Source organism: Ceratotherium simum, chromosome 21 (genome assembly GCF_057802395.1).
Source record: "Ceratotherium simum simum isolate JZ-2026a chromosome 21, ASM5780239v1, whole genome shotgun sequence".
Taxonomy (NCBI): Eukaryota; Metazoa; Chordata; class Mammalia; order Perissodactyla; family Rhinocerotidae; genus Ceratotherium; species Ceratotherium simum.
Window position 1 is genome coordinate 14,935,878 of NC_141920.1, and position 21,427 is coordinate 14,957,304.

The 21,427-nt window shown below is 50.1% G+C and overlaps 1 pseudogene; it reads left to right on the top strand.

Annotated features, from left to right (window-relative positions):
* The first annotated feature begins 9,011 nt into the window (after nt 1–9,011).
* On the top strand, nt 9,012–13,321 carry LOC101389801 (thyrotropin-releasing hormone receptor-like; annotated as a pseudogene).
* The last annotated feature ends 8,106 nt before the right edge of the window (nt 13,322–21,427 follow it).

Here is a 21,427-nt window from a genome sequence, read left to right on the forward strand (position 1 = left end):
GATGGTCAGGGGCTGGAAGCGGCCTGCACTGGGTCGAGTTTATGGCCAAAGGGGAAGATACAAAGCAGTAAGAACTATCGCATCAAGTGTTTCAACTTAAACAGCCAGTGTACGTGGGAGAATCATATCAGGCCCCAGGCAGCACATCAGCTCTGAGCCTCTCAAAGCCAGCCCCCTCGTGACCACGTGTGTGCTGGGCAGAATAATGCCCCCAAAGCTGTCCACACCCTACTCCCCAGAACCTGTGAATACGTCACCTTACAGGACAAAAGGGATTTTGCAGACGTGATTAAGTTAAGAGTCTGGAGATGGGGAGATTTTCCTGGATTATCTGGGTGGGCCCAGTGTTATCACAAGGGTCCTTATAAGAAGGAGGCAAGAGAGCCAAAGCCAGAACAGAAGAAAGAGATGTGGGGACTGAAGCAGAGGTTGGAGTGACGTCATTTCGAGGAAGGGGGCCCGGACCAAGGAGTGTGGGCAGCCCCCCTGAGCCAGCAGGGTAGGAGCAGGTGGGGCTATGGAGTTCTTCTGGGCCAAACATTCCGTCTCCCTCCTCTGTTGCCCTCTGCTCCCCTCCAAATTCTGGCTAGAGTGGATCTGGGGGATCATAAATTCCACATAATTATTGTAAACCCCCTAGGTTGTCTTTTTTGTTGTTGTTTTTGCAACAAGGATAAGAAAAATGTATAAAATAAAGAGTTTGCAATCTTTTCCTCATCACCCGTACACTTCCAGAAGAAAGTTTTCTTGCTGTTGGGTCAGCTTCTAGGCCTTTCTTTGTGTAGAATCTGAGTAATAAGTAAACAAGGAAACAAAAAGAAATATGAAACTCTAAGTTGATCTAATTGACAAAGAACTAACGTGGGCTGAATTGGGTGCCCCATCATTCAGGGTTTAATTACAGATAAAGAAATTGCTCTGGATATGTCAAGCCAGGGGAGATTTAACACAGGGAATTGGGTCCTTACAAAGTGGTTGGAATGAGGCCCCAGGACTCAACCAGGGAACTCAGCTCTGCTATAATCAGGAAGCTAAGAAATCAGAAAGCCACCACTCAGACAGCTGGCTCTCAGAATGCACCATCTTGGCTGTGTCCACGATGAGAAAGACGCCACCACAACCAGAACCAGGCTGCACGTGCAAGACTTGGCCCACGAAAACATGCAGGCCCCATGCTCAGCCTCTCAACCTCGCAAAAGCTAGAGCCCCGATACTGAGATTTCCATTAATACCGTCCACCAGCACCTCCAGCGGGCCTGCGGCATCGCACACCTGGGGATGCCGTTCACATCACAGTCCGAGAGTGATCACCTCGAGTTGATGTGCAGGGGTCCCCTGCAGCCTGCATGACCCACCATGGTGACCTGGCTCTAAGGCTCTATTTCTATTTGTCAACAGAAACAGAAGCAGCAGAAATGGGGCTTCTACTTCCTTCCATCTTCCAAATCTCACACAGGTGCGTCTGATCGGCGGAACCTAAACCACACCAGACCCCTCACTGCAAGGAAGTCTTGGAAATGTAGTTTTTAGTTTTCCGACCTCTGTAGTTTGGGAAGACATGCCAAAATAATGGCTTTGAAACTTTTTTGATCTCCCTCCACAGGCAAAATGCCTTTTTTTTTTGCAACCCCGTACACACACATACACACATGCACGCACCTGAAGTAAAAGTTTAATGAAAAACACATTCTTAATTTGTGCAATGCACCTTGATATTTTCTATCCTGTTTTATTCTATTCGATTCCATTTAATCATACCTGATTCCATTCTACTCTAGCTTAGTCTACCTATTCCATTCCAGTCTAGCCCACGTCGTTAAAACATTACTGGTAAGGACTTAGCAAGTTGAAACACTGTTGAAAAGGAGGGTGGATTGGATATCTTACTTGCCCTGGAGAAAGAAACTTCTGAGATGTGAGGCATGCAGTTTAGAGACAAGAAGGAAAGAGAGAGTGTTGGTAGGGCTGCTGCCTGGAGTGTGAAATAGTGAGACAGAGATGGGGAAAGAGGATTTTAAACAGTTTTGTGGAGTACTGTCCCCCTTAGGGTTTTTGAAACTCCAGTAAAAATACAGTTACCTTCCCTTCTGTCTATGCTGCTGCCAAAGCGTTTACTTGAATGCCAGGACCCAACGGGGGCCCAGCTGACGGGGCTTCCTGCAGGTCACGTGATTACAGGCGACGGACACACGGGCAGAGCTTCAACCCGGGGCTTCCAATCCATCCATTACTGGAACTGACCTCCAAAGGCATATCTGGGTGGTTGGGCTTTCAAAAGGGTGAAGCAGAGAAATGCTACAACTTGCCCCTTCCATCCCTGTGCTCCCTCCCCACCCCCTAACCGCCTGAGTTATTTTTAGGCCATGAGTCACCAATTGCAGTGGGCTGGGCCACCCTCCAGCCACTTTTCCACCTACTCCCAAAGTTGTTTGTGCTCATTGCTGAGGGGTATCACTGGCCGCCTAGGACACCCAGCCCCCATCGAGGGTCCTTTTCCCACAAAGCTGCCTTGCTGTTTGTTCAGGCACTGACCCATCCACACATTTTTTTAATTGCACAATAGACATCCTTGTCCTTATAGAAATCAGAGCAGTACAGATAATAATAGCTAGTGTTCACTGGATACTTATGACATGCTAGCAAACTCTTAACAAGTGCTTCTAAAAAAAAAGCCCTCATTTGTGGTGTTGGCTGATTCCCATGGTGTAAATACTCCCAACACGCGATTTCAAGCAACACACGCGATGTCACTGGAAGGGGAGCTGGGAAGAGATGGCCATGATCGGCTCTCACGAGCTGGTGTGGCTGCCTCCAGCACACCAGTAGATGTGCCCAAACCCTGTGAAAAGCTTTATGTACATCACCTTATTTAAACCTCACAAAAGTATATGAGATGGATGATATTATTGGTATTCTTCTTTTCGAAGTGAAGAAATTGAGATTCAGGGAGGTTAAGTATTTTGCCCAAAGTCACACAGTTAATAAGCTACAGAGCCAGAATTTAAACTCAGGGAGTCTGGCTCCCAGAGCCCATGATCTCAACTGGTCTCTCAAATAAGGGTAAAGAAATATATAGTGTTATGTGTTGTTTTTTTTTGTGTGTGTGTGGCGAGGAAGATCAGCCCTGAGCTAACATCCGTGCCCATCTTCCTCTATTTTGTATATGGGATGCTGCCACAGCATGGCTTGATGAGCTGTGTGTAGGTCCCCAGGCCGCTGAAGCAGAGCGTGCGAACTTAACCAGTATGCCATGGGGCCAGCCCTTGTGTTGAGTTTTAAATGACATGATACTATATGTGTAGTTCTACAGCTTATATTTTCATTCAACAATAAATCTTGGCCCTACCCCATTCCTTTTAACTGTTGAATGGCATTGATAGATATGTCATTAGTTTTTTAGCAGTCCCCCCTTGGTAGATGTTTAGCTGGTTTCTAATTTTTGCTATTGTAAACAATGCTGCAATGGACATCTTTGCCCATGCTTCCTTGTGTACATCAGAGCGTTTCCTTAGCATAGACATAGAACTTCCTAAATTACATGGGAATTCACTTATTAAATTACTTATGAGGTTCTAGTTTTTAGGTGCCTGTTAGCTGGTATGACAGATCAACATCCAAGATGACCCCTAATGACCGCCTGGTATTCACACCCTTGTGTGATTCCCTCCCCTTGAACGGGCAGGACCTGAACTTCTTCTGGTTAACAGAATATGATAGAAGGGAGAGGCTGTCATTTCTGTGATCAGGCTACATGAGATTATAACTTCCATCTTGCTAGCAGACTCTCTCTATTGCCTTCTTCTCGGCTTGCATGCTTTGAAGCAAGCTGCCATGTTGAAGAAGGAACTGAGGGTGATCTCTGGTGACAGCCAGCTAGGAACTGAGAGCCTCAGTCCCACAGTCCCCAATTCCACCAACAGCCTTCTAAGTGAGCTTGGACATGGGTCCTTCCCCAGTTGAGTCCCCAACCCTGGCTGATATCTTGATTGCAGCCTGCCAGGGACCCTGAAGCAGAGGACCCAGCCGAGCCATCCAGACTCCTGACTTGCAGAAACCGTGAGATAAGAAATGAGTGTTGTTTTAAGCCACTATGTTTGTGGTAATTTGTTAGGCAGCAATACCGCTCGGGTCCACCAGAAGCCAACCCTGAGACAAGGATGTAAGTGCAGTAGTTTCTCTGGGAGGTGATTCCAAGAAGCAGCAGTAGGGGAGTGAGGAGGTGAGAGAAGAAAGCAAAAGAAGCCGACTCGGGGTGCATCAATGAGCAGATGGCTGCTGTGGGCAATTGAGGCTCAGTCCCTCGGGGACTCTGGGAGATGGTGAAGACCACGCCTCACAGCTGCCCCCTCATGAGTAGAGGAATTCTGGGTATTTATCTTCTAGCTCTTGGCCGTCAGTGGCTGAGGGCTGCTCCTGGAGATGGAACTCCCTTGGCACTGCCAGCCCGCCCCCTGCCTGGACTGGGAGAAAATGCCTTCAGGTGTAGTCCCAGGTGCTCATGGTGGGACACCAGCAGCCTGTATGGGAACTGGAGGTGCCAAGGGGTCACAAGTGGGGCTCCGACGGCATCTTCTCCTCCATATGGACCGGAAGGAACATGCAATAGGGGGTCAGACAGGTCCATGTTTAAGTCCAGCTTCCACCTTTCAGTAGCTGCGTGACGTTGAACCAATCGCTGAGTCTCCCTGAGCCTCTTTGTCTTTTCCCGTCAACGGGGTGCCAGAACCTTCCTCGCATCCACGTGCGAGAAGCGTGGGAAGAAGCTCTCGCACAGCCTTTACCCGTGCTTGGTCTTCACTAACATTTCATTCATTTACTCAACAAGTGTTTACCAAGCATCTACTACATGCCAAGCCCTGTGCACGGCTCTGGCGGTACAGCGGTGGAAGGTGCACACGAGATCCTTATGAGTTTCCATTCTAGAAAGACCCTGGCAACAAACAAGTTACAAAATAAAGAAACAAGATAATTTCACGTCGGGAGAAGTGTTACGAAGGGGCTGGTGAGCAATCTCAGATGGGGTGGCCAGGGAGGACCTCTCTGAGGAGATGTCCTTTGAACTGAGACCTGAAGATGAGCAGGAGCCAGACACGCAAAGAGAGAGGGAAAGAACACTCCAGGCAGGAGAAACGGCAAGTGCAAAGGCACTGAGGTGGGGGCAAGTTTGATGCTTTTGAAGGACAGAAAAGAGGACAGAGAGGTTGTTAGACAGCGTGTCTGAGGCCCCAGCTCCTTTCAGGAACCCCTCAGCACACTGCATGTTGGGTGCCAGGCCCAAATGGACAGAGGAAAGTGAAGGCTAATTCTAGCCCTGCTGACAATCCCACGCTTGGCCTCAGGATCTTCTTAGTCTTTGGCCTGAAGATTGAAAAACACAGGCTGGAACCTCTGCGTGGTGGTACCTGCTCCCCCATTCTATCCCAAGGGCCCTCTGAGGGAGGCAAAGGGATCATTTTACAGATGAGAAACCTGAGCTGCAGAGAGGATTATGGGATTTTCCCAGAGTCATAAATGGTAATGTTGACCCTTATCATACCCAAGGAAGACTCCCCAACTTCAAAAGAAATGAGATGGGGAAGAAGGGTGCTAATTTCCCTTGACTGAGGTGATGGAGAGAGCCCTGTGGTCTCCCACTTGAAGACCCTGAGTTGTCCAAGGACTTGGAAACTTGACAGTATCAGACGCCCTCTGCTGGCTGCCACGGGACCCTCCTGGGGACAGGGGCTGAGAAGGAAAGGTACCAGGGCAGAAGGCCAAGCCCCCTGCTGCCACCCCCTCGCTGCCCACCTGGTAGTGCCAAGGCTACCCTGGAAATGCGTTCAAGTGCTGAGTTCCAATCCCCACTCTAGCACTCGTTGGTTCCATGACCTCAAGAGGTTCCTCATCTGTGCAGGGTCTCAGCTTTCCCAAGTGTGAACTGGGGGTCCTGATGCCTAAGTCCCAGGGCTGACTTGTCCTCGGCTCCACTATGGGGCCACAGTATCCCTACACTGGGAGACAGAATCCCTGAGTTCTAATCCGTTCCTGTTACAGACTCACCTTGTTGTAGGGTGGGTGTTCTCGGTTATCTATTGCTGTGGAGCAAACTGCCCCAAAACGTAGGGCCCTAAAACAATAATTTATTATTATCTTTCACAGTTCTGTGGGTTGACTGGGCATAGCCTGGGGTCTTTCCTATGGGGGAAGGCAGAGGGTGACCGGGGCTGGAGGCATTTGAAGGCTTAACTGGGCTGGCCATCCACGACGGCTTCTCCACTCACAGCATCTGGGGCTCAGTGCTCCTTCACGTGGCCTGGACAGAGCAGCCTGAATGTCTTAAATGGCAACTTGGGGCTCAGAGGCTGCCAGCCCAGTTTAGCGCTACGTCTAGAACTGGTCCGTGTCGCTTCCACCAAAGGAGTCACAGGGCCCGGTCAGATTCTAGGGAGTGGAGAAACAGACCCCACCTCTCGACTGGGAGGGGCAAGGTCACCTTGCAAAAGAGCACGTGGGACACCTCCTTGGCCACCCTTGGAAAATGCAGTCCGCCGCAGGGCAGCTGGAGGAGCCAGATCACACCTTCGTCTTTCATCAATCAGGAGCCTTTCTGAAGTCAGCTGGGAAGGACCAGGTGCGGGAGGCTGGCTATCTGTTTTCATTCTCCAGATGCCACTCCAGGAAGAAGGGGAGATAATCCATATAATGTGGCAATGCTATTTTGAGTCAGCCAGAGCTGGATTCAAATCCAGCTCTCTCACCGAGGACTGGGTGACTTTGAGGCATCTTGTTACTTCTCAGGGACTCAGTGTCTTCACTGTTTATCTGAAGGAAGCCAAGGGGGTGGAAACTGCAGGACTGGACCACACTCAGGGAGGACTCCCACACCCTGGAGTGGGAGGGAGCATCCTGGGCTTAACTGGCATTTGCCACCTTGGAAAGAGCTGAGTAAGGGGCAGCTTGGGTTGGGTAGGGACAGGGAGCATAAAGATGAGAGTGTTGAGGTTCTGCTTCCTGCTTGGCGCCTGACTGTCTGTGTGCCATTAGAAATCATCCCTCTCTGGACCTGTTTCCTCGTCCATAAAAAGGGAATAATACCCGCCTGGCCAGGGCGGTGGGAAATAGAGATAATGAATGTAAGGCACCTAGCCTAGTGTTTGGCCCAGAGCAGGTGCTTTTCTATTGCTACTGCTGAAGGAGCTGGAGAAGAGGATAGAGCTGGGAGGAAGTATAGCGTGGTGGGTAAGAACGTGGACTCCACCTCCGAGCCACCGGGTTCAAATCCTAGTAGCCCCTCCTTACTAACCAATGTACCCTTGAGCAAGTTATTCAACTGCTCGGGTCCTACTCAGTTTCTTTGTAAAACGGGGATCTACTAATACTTTCCCCATAGGACATTGTGAGCATAGAGTGAATTGACACATGTAAAGCACTTGCAGCATTGCCAGGCAATAGTACATGCTTCATACACACTAGTCATCATTTGTTATGAAGGCTGCAATGGGGGACACCCTGCAGCCTGGCTGGTGCCCCCCAAATACTCTCCTGCCAAGATCCCTCTCATTCACTTCTTGTCCATTTATCAGATCTGTAGGTTAAGAGTTTGGGGTCCAAACTGTGCTCAGACATTAAGGAGTGGGGGGGAGGGCGATATAGATTACAGTAACTGTAATCTCTAAGATATTCACCCCTTGCCACAGTCGAGCCCAGTGTTAAGTATTTTACATGGATTTTTCCCACATCACTCATGTAAGCCTTCCAAGGACACTCTGGGGTGAGTTCTGTTATTATTATTCTATTTCACAGATGAAGAAATAATCTTCAGAGGGCATAATTGATGGATCGTCAGCAGGAAACCATTCCTCAGCATCTGCTCTGTGTAGGCAGGGAGCCAGGCTCCCTGGAAAGCAACCTTTATGCCTTTTATGAGGCTTCGTGTGGTCCCACCTTCAGGAAGCTTTCTCTAGTGAAGAAACGAGTTCTTTCATTCATTCAACCACCATCACGCATCTTTTCTGTAGCAGGCACAGAGCTGCAGATCCCTAACTGGTTTGTGCCTTGTGGGTGGCACAGTCTTAGAGATGGGAGAGGTCCCTGTGGGCGTGGGGCACATCCTCCAAGATTTTGCAGATCTTCAGGAGGAGGAAGAGAAGACTGGGAAAAGTAAGCAGGAGAAAGTGACAAGGTGACAAGGAGGTGAGAAGTTTAGGAGGAGACAGGACCGACCCAAGTCTAGACGGGCAAATTCCTTCCATTTCCCCGCAGCTCTGGGCCTTGGTTCCCCATCTGTCAACTGCAGGGCTGAGGTTTCTGTCAGTGAAAACAGGATACGATTCCAGAATTGTGTCCGCGGACTCCTCCCCCGTTTCCCAGTGGCGCTGACCCTGTAAAGAGGGAAAGAAGGGAGGGAAGGAAAGAAGGGAGGGAGGGAAAGCCCAGAGCAAAGGCGTGCAAGCAGGGCGCCAGATACCTCTGCTCCCTTGAGGTGTCCAGCGTGCGGCGCCAGGAGCGGTGGCAAAGGACTGGTTCTGCGCTGGGGCACCCAGAATCAGCCAAGCGGTATCAGCGGGGAGAGCGCGGTAAGGCCGGCAGAGGAGCCGGCCTGGGGTGGTCGCGGGGAGCAGAGCAAAGAGAAAGGTTAGCGAGGCGGAGATCCGACACCGCTCACCGCGCTTCATGGACTGACACCGCGCTTCCGAGTCCTGAGTCCCGCGAACCTGGCGAGACCTGAGAGGGCTCGAGCAGTCTGTCTGGCAGGAAGCTGCGTTCGGGCGCCGGGTTCACGGCTAGAGCGCGCCCCTGCAGTAGTCCCACCCCGGGAAAGATCGCTCCAACTCGGGCTAAAAGTCGTCTTGGAAACTGAGCAGCGCGTTTCCCAATTCCTGCTGCTGATTCCTCGGAGTCCGCAGCGCCCCGTGCGGCGGCAGCGAGACCCTGCACGGAGCTGGAGAAACGAGTCAGCTGGAGACAGCCGCGGGACCCCTAGCTTCCCGCGCGGAGAGCGTCCCCAGATTCCCCGAGGACACCTTGGTGGCTGGGAGGAATACCCCAACTCGCCGCTGCCTTAGGGGTGCAGCGCGGACAGGGGCGCATGGAGAACCCCACCAAGCATCCTGAGCGCGCGAATGCGTCGGTCCTGGGCACCATGCCCCGGCCTCCGTTGGCTGTACAGGTGATGACCTTGACCCTGGTGCCCCTCGTATGTGCCGTAGGTGTGGCGGGCAACGCCATGGTGGTCCTGGTGGTGTTCAGGACCGGCCACATGGTCACATCCACCAACTGTTACCTGGTGAGCCTGATAACACCGCGGACCTGCTGGTGCTCCTGGCGGCGGAAGTGCCTACTGTGGCCGAGGCCGCACCCGCCCGGGTTTGGGTCTTTGGCCACGCGGGCTGTCTGGCCATCACCTACCTGCAGTACTTGGGCTTTAAGTCACAGGCTCCACCACCGCGTTCACCGCGGAGCGCTACCTCGCCATCTGCCGCCCGCCGCGCGCCCAGGCTCTGCGCTCCGTGGCGCGCGCCAAGCGCATCGCGGCGTCGGTGTGGCCGGGCAGCGGCGCCTGCTGCGCGCCCCGGCTATTCCTGGTGGACACGCGCGAGACCGCGTACGCCGACGGCGAGCAGGTGCAGTGCGGCTACCGCCTGTCGCGCTCGCTCTGCCTGCCTGTCTGTTTCCTGGACTTCGCGCTCTTCTATGCGCCGCCGCTGGGCCTGGCCACCGTGTTCTACGCGCTCATTGCCCGGGTCCTCTTCCTCGGGCCACTGCCTCCTGGTGACACGGGGCGCTCGGGCTCTCTGGCCAAGTGCTCTTCTCCTCCCGGGGCAGGAGAGGCGCCCTCAACTCCCGGAAGCAGGTAGGGACCTCCATCCTCACTCGGTCCCCTGTGTACTGAGCCAGCAGATTGATGGGTAGAAGCTTGGGCCCTTCTGGAGTCCAACTCCTCAGCTTCAAATCTCTATTGTGCCACTTACTAGGGTTGTTTATGGAGATATCACTGCTGCCTTTCTGAGCCTCGGTTTCCTCTTCTTCGCCTTATATAGGATAGGGCAGTGCCCACCACACTGGAGTGTCCTGAGAAATGAGATTCACCGTGCAGAGTCTTTAGCCCCCCGCGAATCACAGGCTAAATGCTCAATTAATGTTGCTTATTTTTAAACTTTCACAATGAGGAGCTACACAGTAACTGTTTTTCTCTTTTCCTGATGGCCGAAGCGAAGGCTCAGAAAGGTGAAGTGAGCTCCCCGAGTCCACACGCTCCATCTGACACTAAAGCTGCCTCAGCAGACCCCGAGAGCCAGAGAACCCAGGAGGGGGATGGGGTGTGGTGAGGTGGGGAGAGATCCAGCATTTATATAGCACTTACTGTGTGCCTGATCCGTGATCCTTCTGGATATTATCCCTGTTTGGGAGGTTTAATACCTATTTTTATGGACAAGGAAACAGGCTCAGAAGGGAAAAGGGAGCCGTAAAGCCGACACTAAGAGAATTGGGGCGGGACCCCAGGTGGGGGGATCCCTTATATGCTCCCCTCCACCCCCAATCCAGCAGTGTGGCCTGCAGGGTTTTCCAGAAATGCAGGGGGGGCGGAGAGCTCTCGGGCCCAGCTGGTCTGTATCTTCAGCCTTCCAGCCCCACCCTCAGCCTGAGGGGAGGGGGAGGATGCTTTGTCCTGGCTGAGTCACTCCTGAGCCAGGCAAGGATCATCCATGCCACCTCCCTGCCCCCCAGGGTGGGTGCACTGTTGGGGGCTATTCCAGCGCCTCAGACAGCCCCTTTGGTCCATCCTACTTGCAGGCACCTTAGCTCGGCAGTTTTCAGATGAAAGGGGGTGGGGCACAGGCTGAGCAGGTTTGAAATATTCATCTCTGGCTGTTGGCCCATCCCCACTTAGCTCCCCCTTCCCTCCCACCAGCTTATTTACTACTCTGTTTACCACTGGAAGGGCTGGGATCCAACCCCAGCCTCACCTATGCGTTAGGTGAAACTTCTGGTGATGAAGAGTATTCCAGACCTGGGTTCTAGCCCCTGGCTTTGCCAATGTCTTGCTGTGTGGCTTTGGGTAAGTCACTTCACCTCTCTGAGCCTTGATTTCCTCCTCTGTAAAATGAGGATAAAGTGCCTGTCTACCTCAATGGACGGTAGGGAATGTTATGAATCTGGCAGGTAGGAAGTGTTCAGTGTATGGTACCTGTTATTATTGTTTTGTTGGAGCATGAATGCCTTTTTTGATAGTGGGAGGTCTATGGACTGAGCGCTCTTTGATGCCTAAGAGAGCCCTTGCAGAACGCAGTGTACAATCGCAACAGGAAAGAGGCATTAAATGAAAGCAGAATGTCAATGGAGAATAATAATAATGATAGTAATAATAATGATGACAACGGCTAACATTTATTTGGCCTTTGCTATGTGCCAGGTGCCGATCCAAGCACTTAACAGAAGTTAACCTCATGGATTTGTACAGCGACGCATTATGTACGTCCTGTTATCATCTCAGTTTGACAGGTAAGGAAACTGAGTCACAGAGGGGCTGCCCAAGGTTACAGAACTGGTAAGTGCTAGAACCAGGATTTGAGCCCAGGCTACCTGGCTCCAGAGCCCACACACTGCTATCCGATGTTTATCACCCAAATGAACTTAAAGGGGAATGGAATTGAATCTGAATTTGGTAAAATCAGAAGGCAAGACTGACTAGGAATTGCTGAGCATTCTGGAGAATATTTTAGCTCTTAAGTTTGTTGACTTAGTCAGGGCCAGGCCTCTTTGGTGAGGTCGCGCGTAAGAGCTAAACTCGTGGACTCCGAAAAGCAGTCGTGTGCTGGAACATTCCAGGCTAACTTTCTCGATGAGAAAGTCGTCTCTCCCTCTTCCTCAGAGCTGATTGAACGTATCCAGGGTTTTCCGGGCAGAACCAGTTCCGGGACTATTTGAGCCATTTAAGCTCTAGTAAGTGAACTTTTGCCACCCACGGTTTGATCTCTGAAGGGGCTAGTGTGTGTTCCCGGGTAGGGGCAGGCCTGCTGCCCGGCTGGCCTCCCGGTATTAGGGACATGCCTGTCTCCTGTTGACAGGTGCCCCCTTGTGGCATTTTCATTCCAGAATTTAGAAACTGGGCATCTTCTGAAACCCCTTCCAACCTGTACCACCTCTAGGAGGCTTTACTTAGTCGACGCTGCCAGGGAAGTGCTGGCCTAGATCTTGAGTTAGGACGCGAAGAGCAGGGAGGGGAAAGGCATTACAGGCAGCGGTGGGCAAAGGCGGGAAGGAGCGTCAGGAGGGCGGGGGCAGGGGGACTGAACGTAGCAGAAGTGAGAGTGTGGCTGGACAGAGAGGCACGTCCAGGGCTAGACAGCTGGTTAGTGCTGGAATCAGGATTCTAACCCCGCTCTGTCGGGCTCTGACCCCATGCGACTGTAGTGGTAAGAGCAGTAGAGGTTATGTTAGCAGCAGCGGCAGCAGAAATCACCCACGGAGCATTTACTACCTGCCTGGCACTGATCTCGGTTCTTGACCTGCGTTAACGCCTTTGATCCTCGCTTCCACCTGTGAGGAAGCGGTACCATGTCTCCATTTTCTACAGGAAGAGACTGCGGCTCGATGGGGTAATGAATTTGCTGCCAGTGAGTGGTGGCCCATCGAAGGGCTTTGGAGGTGGGTTGGAACAGGGGAAGTTTCCCGGTAAAAACGACTTGAGCAGGGTGTGGAAGGATGCAGAGCGGTTTTCTTGGCGGGGATGGGGTTGAAGGGAGGGCGCAGCTTGGCAAAGGCCCGGGTGCTCTCTGGCTCACTCCTCTTGAACGCTCGCAGAGACCTGGGGCTCTGGATTCTCCCTTGGCACCCGCGCGTTCCTTCTTTCCTGTCTTACCTGGCAGGTCACCACGATGCCGGCCGTGGTGGTGGCCCTTGTTGCTGTGCTGTGGCTGCCCTACCGCACCCTGGTGGTGGTGAATTCCTTCCTGAGCCCGCCCTACCTCCACCTCAGCTGTCTGCTCTTCTGCCGCCCTTGATCTACCTGAACGGCACCTTCAACCCCATCATCTACGCCCTCATGTCCCAGCGCTTCTGGGAGGCCTTCTACGGGCTAGTTCAGTGCCGGCTGGCTCGGCCCAAGCTCCCAACCCAGGAGGCCACCCCTGTTTACTACAGTGTCGTCAAAGACTGTTCCCAGCACAGACTGGGCTCTTGGAAGGAACCAGGGAGCATGATATCCAGACAGGGAGGGGATCCTGGCACCTCAGGGCAAGGCCCACCACCTTATTCCTACTGAGCTGAAGGGGTCTCTGTACACTTGGGGAAAGCATGGCTACTGGAGAAGGGAGTGGTGTCCAGGGCTGTTCAGTAAAGGTGCACAGGTTGTGCACTGCACAACCCTACAGCTTGCCAATCACACCACAGACAGCCTTGATTTGTATACTTATTAAAACAATTTCCCAGTTTAATAAATATACAAATCTAAGAGGGAAGCGCCTTTTTATAACTTACACAAAAACACTGTGTGGCCTAATAGGTGAACTTTAGGGTTCACCTGGGTAGGTGAAGATTAACAGAGATTGACTTGGGCAGGAGGAGTTGCCAGGGGTCTCCTGGGAATCGATGGGCCCTCTTCCTAAAATTCAGGGGGGCTTTTTTTGCCAGGATAAACGCCAAATGCAGCCTCCCTCTGAATGGTGACACTTGACTTTCTTGACACCCTGCTACATAGAGGGCAGCCTGCTGAATGAGGCCAATGGGGCCTCTGCTCTCAGGAGCCCCCATTCTAACGGGGGAGGGAAGGGGGACACACCCAGCCTGGGGCTGGAATCCTGGCAACCAGCCTGAGGAGGCAGCCAGGTGGGGCCTGGGGCCACCCCCCTTGTCTCAACTGGGCCCGAGCCCTCTGGGCCTCTGTCCTGGGTCCCCCCAACCTGATAGTGCAGGGAAGGAGGACGGCGACAGGCTACTGGGACCAGCCTTGCTTACAGGCAGGGTCTCCATGTTTTAATTTGGGACATTCTCTCCCCCCAGACAATCTACTTCTATTTTCCTCCAAAGGTGCCACCAAGTCTCTGTTGGTGCTTACCTGAAGCCGAAAAGCATTACCTTTCCCAGATGTGCACATCTCCTCGGGAGAAGGAGTTAACTGAGTCCCCGAAACTTCAGCGTGGAGGATGAAGTTCTTGAAAGCTTTTCCCCTAAAAAGAAGGATTTAGGGCACCAGGGGACCCAGGACAGAAGAAGGTGGCACTGACAGGTGGGAAGAGGGGCAGAAAGGGAGATCAGAGTTGGGTGGAGAGGTGGTCTGCTCGGTGGCCCAGACTGCTGTAGGACCTCAGCAAAGCAGTGCTGGGCAAGGTGGGGCCCTTTGGGGTCTCCACTTGTCATTCCATAGGGCTCAGGAAGAATTCAGAGACATCTCACAGAATGGGTTAAGGTAAGACGATTTACCGTGTAAATAGGAAACTTCAAGTTGAGGGTCAGGGAGAGAGGACAATGCACGGTCCCCCATCCCGCCACATCCCACAGGGAGGACTGAGGGCCCGCGTGAGTTACTGGACTCCAGTGGAGGGATCCCCCTCTTTTGCTCTCCCTTCTTATGGGGAGCGTATGAAAGCAACCTCATCAGGGAGGGACACACCAACTGGTGGGGCCGCAGGTGCAGTGGGTTGGGGTGCCTGTGGGTCACAGGTTGTCTAGGGCCTCCGGCTGCCCTGGGGATGCTGGGGACCATGGGGAGATACAGCCCCTTCTGCTGAGGAAAGGGCCTGGTCTCCTGGAAGCTAAGAGGGAAGCATGTCCCCCTCCACGACCCGGCTGGCTCCGCGTCCAGGCAACCCCGGGAGAACTTTGGGGGGCACGTGTGGACCCCTCCGCTCTTTGCACCACAGCACTTGTCTTTGAGCATCATCTATAAAATGACACGAGTGTATTTGAGAGCCACAGAAGTTGTACTAGACATTTTATTACCGTTCATGTATTCATTTTGGTGACCTGACATCTGAACATCCTTTTTGTCTATGGGAGATCATCCACTGGCTAAATCTTGCTGGAAGGCAGGGCCCTCCTCCCACTGAGGAAACCTGAAAAGCCAGGCACTCACTTCCTCTGTGCCCTGGCACCCCGGGGCGTGGGCCATGTGACCTGGGCTCAGCGAATCAGATACCTCTTCCCAGGACTTGACTCTTCAGCAACTGAGACAAATGCACGGGGAGAGAGTTTTATTTATGCAGCGACAGCAGCAGGGGTACATTCTTCAGTGGCAGGGGGAGCAGAGACAGCAGCAGGGCATCCAGTGTCCAGGGGCAGTGGTGGCAGTGGAGTCCCCACCAGATGGTCCTGCCACCCAGCCTACCAGGGTTCCCACCTGAATTCTAACTTGGTTCTAGGAGCCTCCCAATATCCTTGTTAAAATGTCCTCTTTTTTGCTTATGTCAGCATAAGTCAGTGTCTGAAGCTCGCAACCAGCTTCTGGCTGATTCTGAGGCGTTAATCTCTAACATGTCTCTGGGCTCTGACAGGCTAAGCTACGAGGATTGTCTAATTCTGAGATTTAGTACAGAAAGTCCTGCATCCTGGGAAACCCTACTTATGTTCATATTTGTAAATTATTAACTATATGTATTTCTATTTAATGTAAGCTTTGTTTTCGCATCTGTGAGATAGGACCTACAATGGTACTTAACCCACAGCATTGCTCTGTGGTTGTTGTAAAGCATAGAAAGTGCTTACACACAGCAAGGCTAAATAAATGCTATTTATTTAAAAATATCTTCCACCTACCATCCTCTTCTTTTCTCTCACAGTACTTCTCACAATTGGAACTCTAGCTGTTTGTGATTATCTATGTATCGTGGTCTTCCTCACCATGTTCTGAGCAGGCAGATTCCGTGAAGGCAGGACCCATGTCTGGCTTTTTCAGTGCTGTTTCCCAGAACCTAGAACAGAGCCTGGCATATAGAAGGTACCCCAAAAATATTTATTGTAGGAACAAATGAATGGGTAATGAATAAAGACTAGCCTTACTCTTAGGACTCAAGACACTTTGCTGAGATGTGGCTTTCAGTTGGAGGGAGGTTTGAGGTGTAGATTGTGACTCGTTGGGGTTCTTTGTTGGCAACAGAAAGTATCTCTGACTAACCAAATCAAAAAGGAATTATTGGAGTTGAGAAGAACCAGGACCAGGATAACTCCAGAGATCCACATAGCAGGAATTAATGGGCAGTTGCTTCATGGCATCCACGTCAGGATGAATCAGCTCCACCTAGGCCAGTAGTAGGGTGGCCAACTTATTGGACCATTATTCAATGGCTGCCATTGACAGTTGTATAGGTTGGGCACTGCTCAATTCCAGTGAGCATCACTCAGCAGTCTAAATGGATGGATCCTCTGGAGTTGTGCAGTGAACATCCTATATGAGTGTATACAGCAACCTTAATGGGAGTGGGATAGTTCCCCAAAGGAAAATTGAAGTGCTTGTTAGCAGAAAAAGTCTGGATGTCAGGAGGACCAAAAAAAAACCACAAAAAACAAAAAAAACCCAACAGATGTCCAGCACAGATAAATTGACTTAACGTTAACAGCAGCGGGAGACTTCAGTCCAGGCAACAAAGCTCATCCTGGTAGTTGACAGCAGCCGGCCTGTGCTAATACTGTCACCTAGTGGCCACAGTGGAAATTGCAGTTTTCAGTATCTTGCTCTTGCCAGCCTCCCTCCCTCCATGCTGCTTGCTCTCCCTCCCCGCCTTCCCCGCGACCCCAGACTATCTTGACTAATTCATCATCTCTGGGGACCAGTCCCTGACCTCTATGCTGGCCAGGATTGAGCCCCAGAGCTGGGGACCTGGGAAGCTATACATCTCAGACCCCATCCCCTCTCTATCACTTTCCCTGTTTTCATCCTCATTCTTGAAATATTTTCCCCTCTCTTTTTTAAACTATTCATTCAACAAATGTTTATCGGAGCAACACCAATATGTGGGAATCAGCGCGAGATTCTCTGAGTCTGCTGTAGATTCAGTGCATGGCTTTCTCCTCTTCCAAGACCCCCTTATATCATATTGCCCAAATAACTCTGAAGAGAGATGTCCATACACATGTCAAAGTACATATGAGGTCACCATTAATTTTACTTCAGTAAAGCTGTCAGGAAAATTGTTGGGTTGTGTTATGTCCCCCTCAAAGATGTGGAGGTTTTAACCCGCAGTATCTGTCAAGGTGACCTTATCTGGAAATAGAGTCTTTGCAGATGATCAAGTTAGGGTGAGGTCATTCGGGTGGACTTTAATCTAATAGGACTGCATACTTACAAGAGAAGGGTGTGGGAGAATTTGGACACAGAGACAGACAAGTACAGAGGGAAGATGATGTGAAGACACTGGGAGAACGCCACCTACAAGCCGAGGAATGCCTGAGGCCGTGAGAAGCTAGGAGATTGGACGGAGCAGATCTCCCTCACAGCCCTCAAAGAGCCAATCCTGCGGACACCTTGATTTCAGACTTCTGGCCTCCAGAACTGTGAGACAGTACATTCCTGTTGCTCAAGCCACCCCGTCTGTGGTACCTTATTACTGCAGCCCTAGCAAACCAGGACAGGTGGCAAGACGGCAGAAGGAATGACCTGAGGACAGACAGAAGTTACTGAAACGCCAAGGAAACTTTTAAAAAGGAAAATACTTAACATCAAAAATAGAATTTCCCTATAAACCTGTACTAATAAGGGATGAATATTTGATATTTTTATTCTAGTCTTTTCTTCAGTGCTTATCTCAGTGAGGATCTATGTGTGTGTGTGTATTCTATTCTCTCTCTTTACCTACGCACACAGACATTTGAAATTCAAATTCAATCAATAGGCTAAGAATGCCTCTATAGTCCTCTTTCATTGTGTATATGAAAGACATACAAAATGGAAAAACCATCCATTTTACTTTTTCATAGAAAAATTATATAGATGCACAAGCAAAGGTCCCTCTTCCTCCTAAACATTCTCATATCCCATGGATTACCACTGTTACATTTTCGAGCATATGCTTCTAAATTTTATCTAAATTTATACAGTCATATCTATTTAAATGTGCCTATCTTTATGTAAACATGTATATGTAAAAGAATTATGCTTTATATATCTGTTTGCCTTTTGTTTTATTTCATTTAAGATATATCCTAGGCATTTTTTATTACAACATATAAATAACCTGATTCATTCTTAGTGCCCGCACAGCATTCCATTGTGCATGCACCATAATTTATCCAATTTTTCCCGACCAATGTCCATTTAGGTCGTTTCCTTTCTTTCTATTATAAACCATGCTGTGATGAACATCCTTATAAAAGTATCTTTGTAAATGTAACTGGTATGCTGAAAAACCACATCTTGAGAAATAATTTTTAAAAGCATATTTTAGTCTTCCACTACTCTTTAAATTTATTTTGAAGGAAGCTCCCACTGAATAAAAATTCAGCAGGACCCATTATTTTTATGCCTACTCTTAGGTAATAGGCAGACCTACACTCATGTACCATAAACACTGTATCTATTTAGTAATTAGAATGCAAAGACCGGGCTGGCCCTGTGGCTTAGCGGTTAAGTGTGGGCGCTCTGCTACTGGCGGACCGGGTTCGGATCCCGGGCGTGCACCGACGCACCACTTCTCTGGCCATGCTGAGGCCGCGTCCCACATACAGCAACTAGAAGGATGTGCAACTATGACATACAACTATCTACTGGGGCTTTGGCGGGGTGGGGAAAAAAAGGAGGAGGATTGGCAAAAGAGGAGGATTAGCACAGATGTTAGCTCAGGGCTGATCTTCCTCACAAAAAAAAAAAAAGAATGCAAAGACCTAGATATTAACTCTATAATCTTCATTCTGGGTGAATGAATGATGATAACTTCATCTCTATAATCTTCAATTCAAATCTTCATTCTCTTCCCCCTCTGGTTGAAAAAGAAATGCCAGGAAGAGAGGGCAGGGCACAATATACAATGCCCTCCTATCATGTTATGTAAAAATGCATATCGTTCCCGGGTTATGGAGTAGCTGAGCCATGCACACACTTATTTATATAAACACCTTGCCTAAAAGCAGAGCCTGAGCCAGGATTCAGGTGCAAGTAGTTTATCTGGGAGGCGATTCTAGGAAGTAGGGATGAGGGAATGGAAAGAATGAGAGAAAGGAGGAGGAAAGCCAGCATAAGGGAGTGTTATTAGGGCCACTGACGTCAACACTAGGGATCTGATTGTGCCAGGACCTCTGTAAAGCATACAGAACATGTTCTGAAGGACTGGAGGCTACGGCATTTATTTTCATTGTGTTTCCTGGTGGAACTGTCCACCGTTCCCTCCAACACTCAAGATCTCTATCCCACCTGAGTCTGAAGTTGTCGGAGAGGGAGGGACAGATCCTGGAAGTGGGAGTGACAGTCAGAGAGGCCAATCCTACCGTCATCCCTTCGTTCATTCGCTATTGGGGATACATCATCCCATACTGCCACTGGTTCAACGCATATGCCACATCCTGGCAGACAGCACCCAAACCCTCAGGGTATTGTTCCAAAACTTCTGCCTCAGCTGAGCCTTTAATAAGCCATGCTACAGTTCTGTCAGGCTGGCTGCTTCAGACTGATGCCATATATGGTGGGACTAGCGGATCTCATGGTCACGTGCCCGTTGTCACACCTCCTGCTATAAAATGGGTCCCTTGGTCTGAAGTGATATTACGCAGGGTCTCATGTCAGTAAGTCAGGTGTTTTGTAAGTCCTCAAATAGCGAGAGATCCATGGTGGTCAAGAAAGCAAAGCCACATCCAAAGCCCATGTCACTTTTGGCAACGGTGAATCCCTGCCTCAACCAGGGTTCAAGGGGTCTAAGATCAACTTTCCACCAAGAAGCCGGTTGTTCCTCTCAATGGGTGGTACCTTATCAAGGGCCCAGTGTTGATCCCTGGGATGGCAAGTGAGACGTGCAGCAGCAGCAGTAGCTAGATCAGCCTTGATGAGCAGTGGCCCTGTGCTGTGGGCTCATGCATAACCTCTATCCTTGTCATAACGGCTACTCCATGAATGGGCTTATTGTACAAGCACTGATGTGAACGAAGACATCCACAGACTAATAATTCTGTCCACCTGCTCGATGTTCTTTGATGAGCACTGAAATGAAACACTGTGGGAGGCGGAATGCTCAGGTGGCCCCTCAAGAGCCCAGGCCCCTGTGTACACACACCTTGCTTCAGTTATGCAATCAAACACTAATCTAGGTACCGCTGTGAAGGGACTTTGCAGATGTAATTAAGGTCCCAAGTAAAATGACCTTAAGATAGGGAGATTATCCTGATAGGCCTGACCTAATCATATCAATCCTTTAAAAGCAGTTTTCTCCAGCTAGTCACAAAAAAGGAAGTCAGACATGCTCCTGCTGGCCTGGAAGAAAATGACACTCGTGTTATATGGACTGCCTATGGGGGCCATGTGGTAAGGAGCTGAGAGCGGTACCTGCTTGACATAATAGCAGGAAAATGGGGACCCCGGTCCTACAACCACAAGGAAATGAATCCTGCCAGTGGGCTTGGAAGAGAACCCCAAGTACCAGATGAGAACCACAGCCCCAGATGACACCTTGATTTCAACCCAGAGCAGAAAATCTAGCCATACCATGTACAGACTTCTAACCTACAAAAGTGACAGGATAATACATTTGTGTTGTTTTAAGCCACTAAATCTGTGGTAATTTTTTACACAGTCATAGAAAACTAATACAAACACAAAGATCTTCACAGTTTGTGTCCACTCCCATAAGTTCTTCTACACGAATTTTCCTTGGATATTCTTGCCTCCACCCAATCCTCCAATCCTGCTCGTTCCAAGCCACTGATAAGTCAGGCAACACGTGCAACTCCCCCCTGACAGACTTCCTTTCATCATGAACTCTTGGATAGATAATGTTTGAATTCTACAACGCTTTTATACATTCAGAATATTTATATGGATTCACCAAAATAGGTGAAGGCTTTACTGTCTTGATTACATTCTTCTGATTGGTCCCCTGTAAAATCTCAGATATGTACAAATCTTTCTCACATTTAAAATGTTCACAGGGATTGTTCCCCAGTGTGTTTTCTGATGCTGAGTGGGAAAAACAGTCGAAAGAATAAGATATGCAGCTCTGGTGTTGATAAGAGAAGTTTAGGAGAAAGATAAGGATTTTGGAATCCTTAGCACTTTGGTGGACATTTCATACAGTCTGTCATCTTCTAGTCTTCGGTGAAATTAACATGCAGCTTTTCTTTTTGTATTAATCGTTCATAGCAATCAACCAAGCCCCGTAATTAAAGCATAAGCTCGTCGAAGGATCCCTGGGCTAACGGCGCGGCCGCGAGGCCTTCTGGGGAATGTAGTCTGGAAAGGCATCCACCGCCCCTGGGGGAATCCTGGGAAGGAGGGCCCGGCGCCTCTTCTGCGCATGTGCCCGCCGGTTTTCTA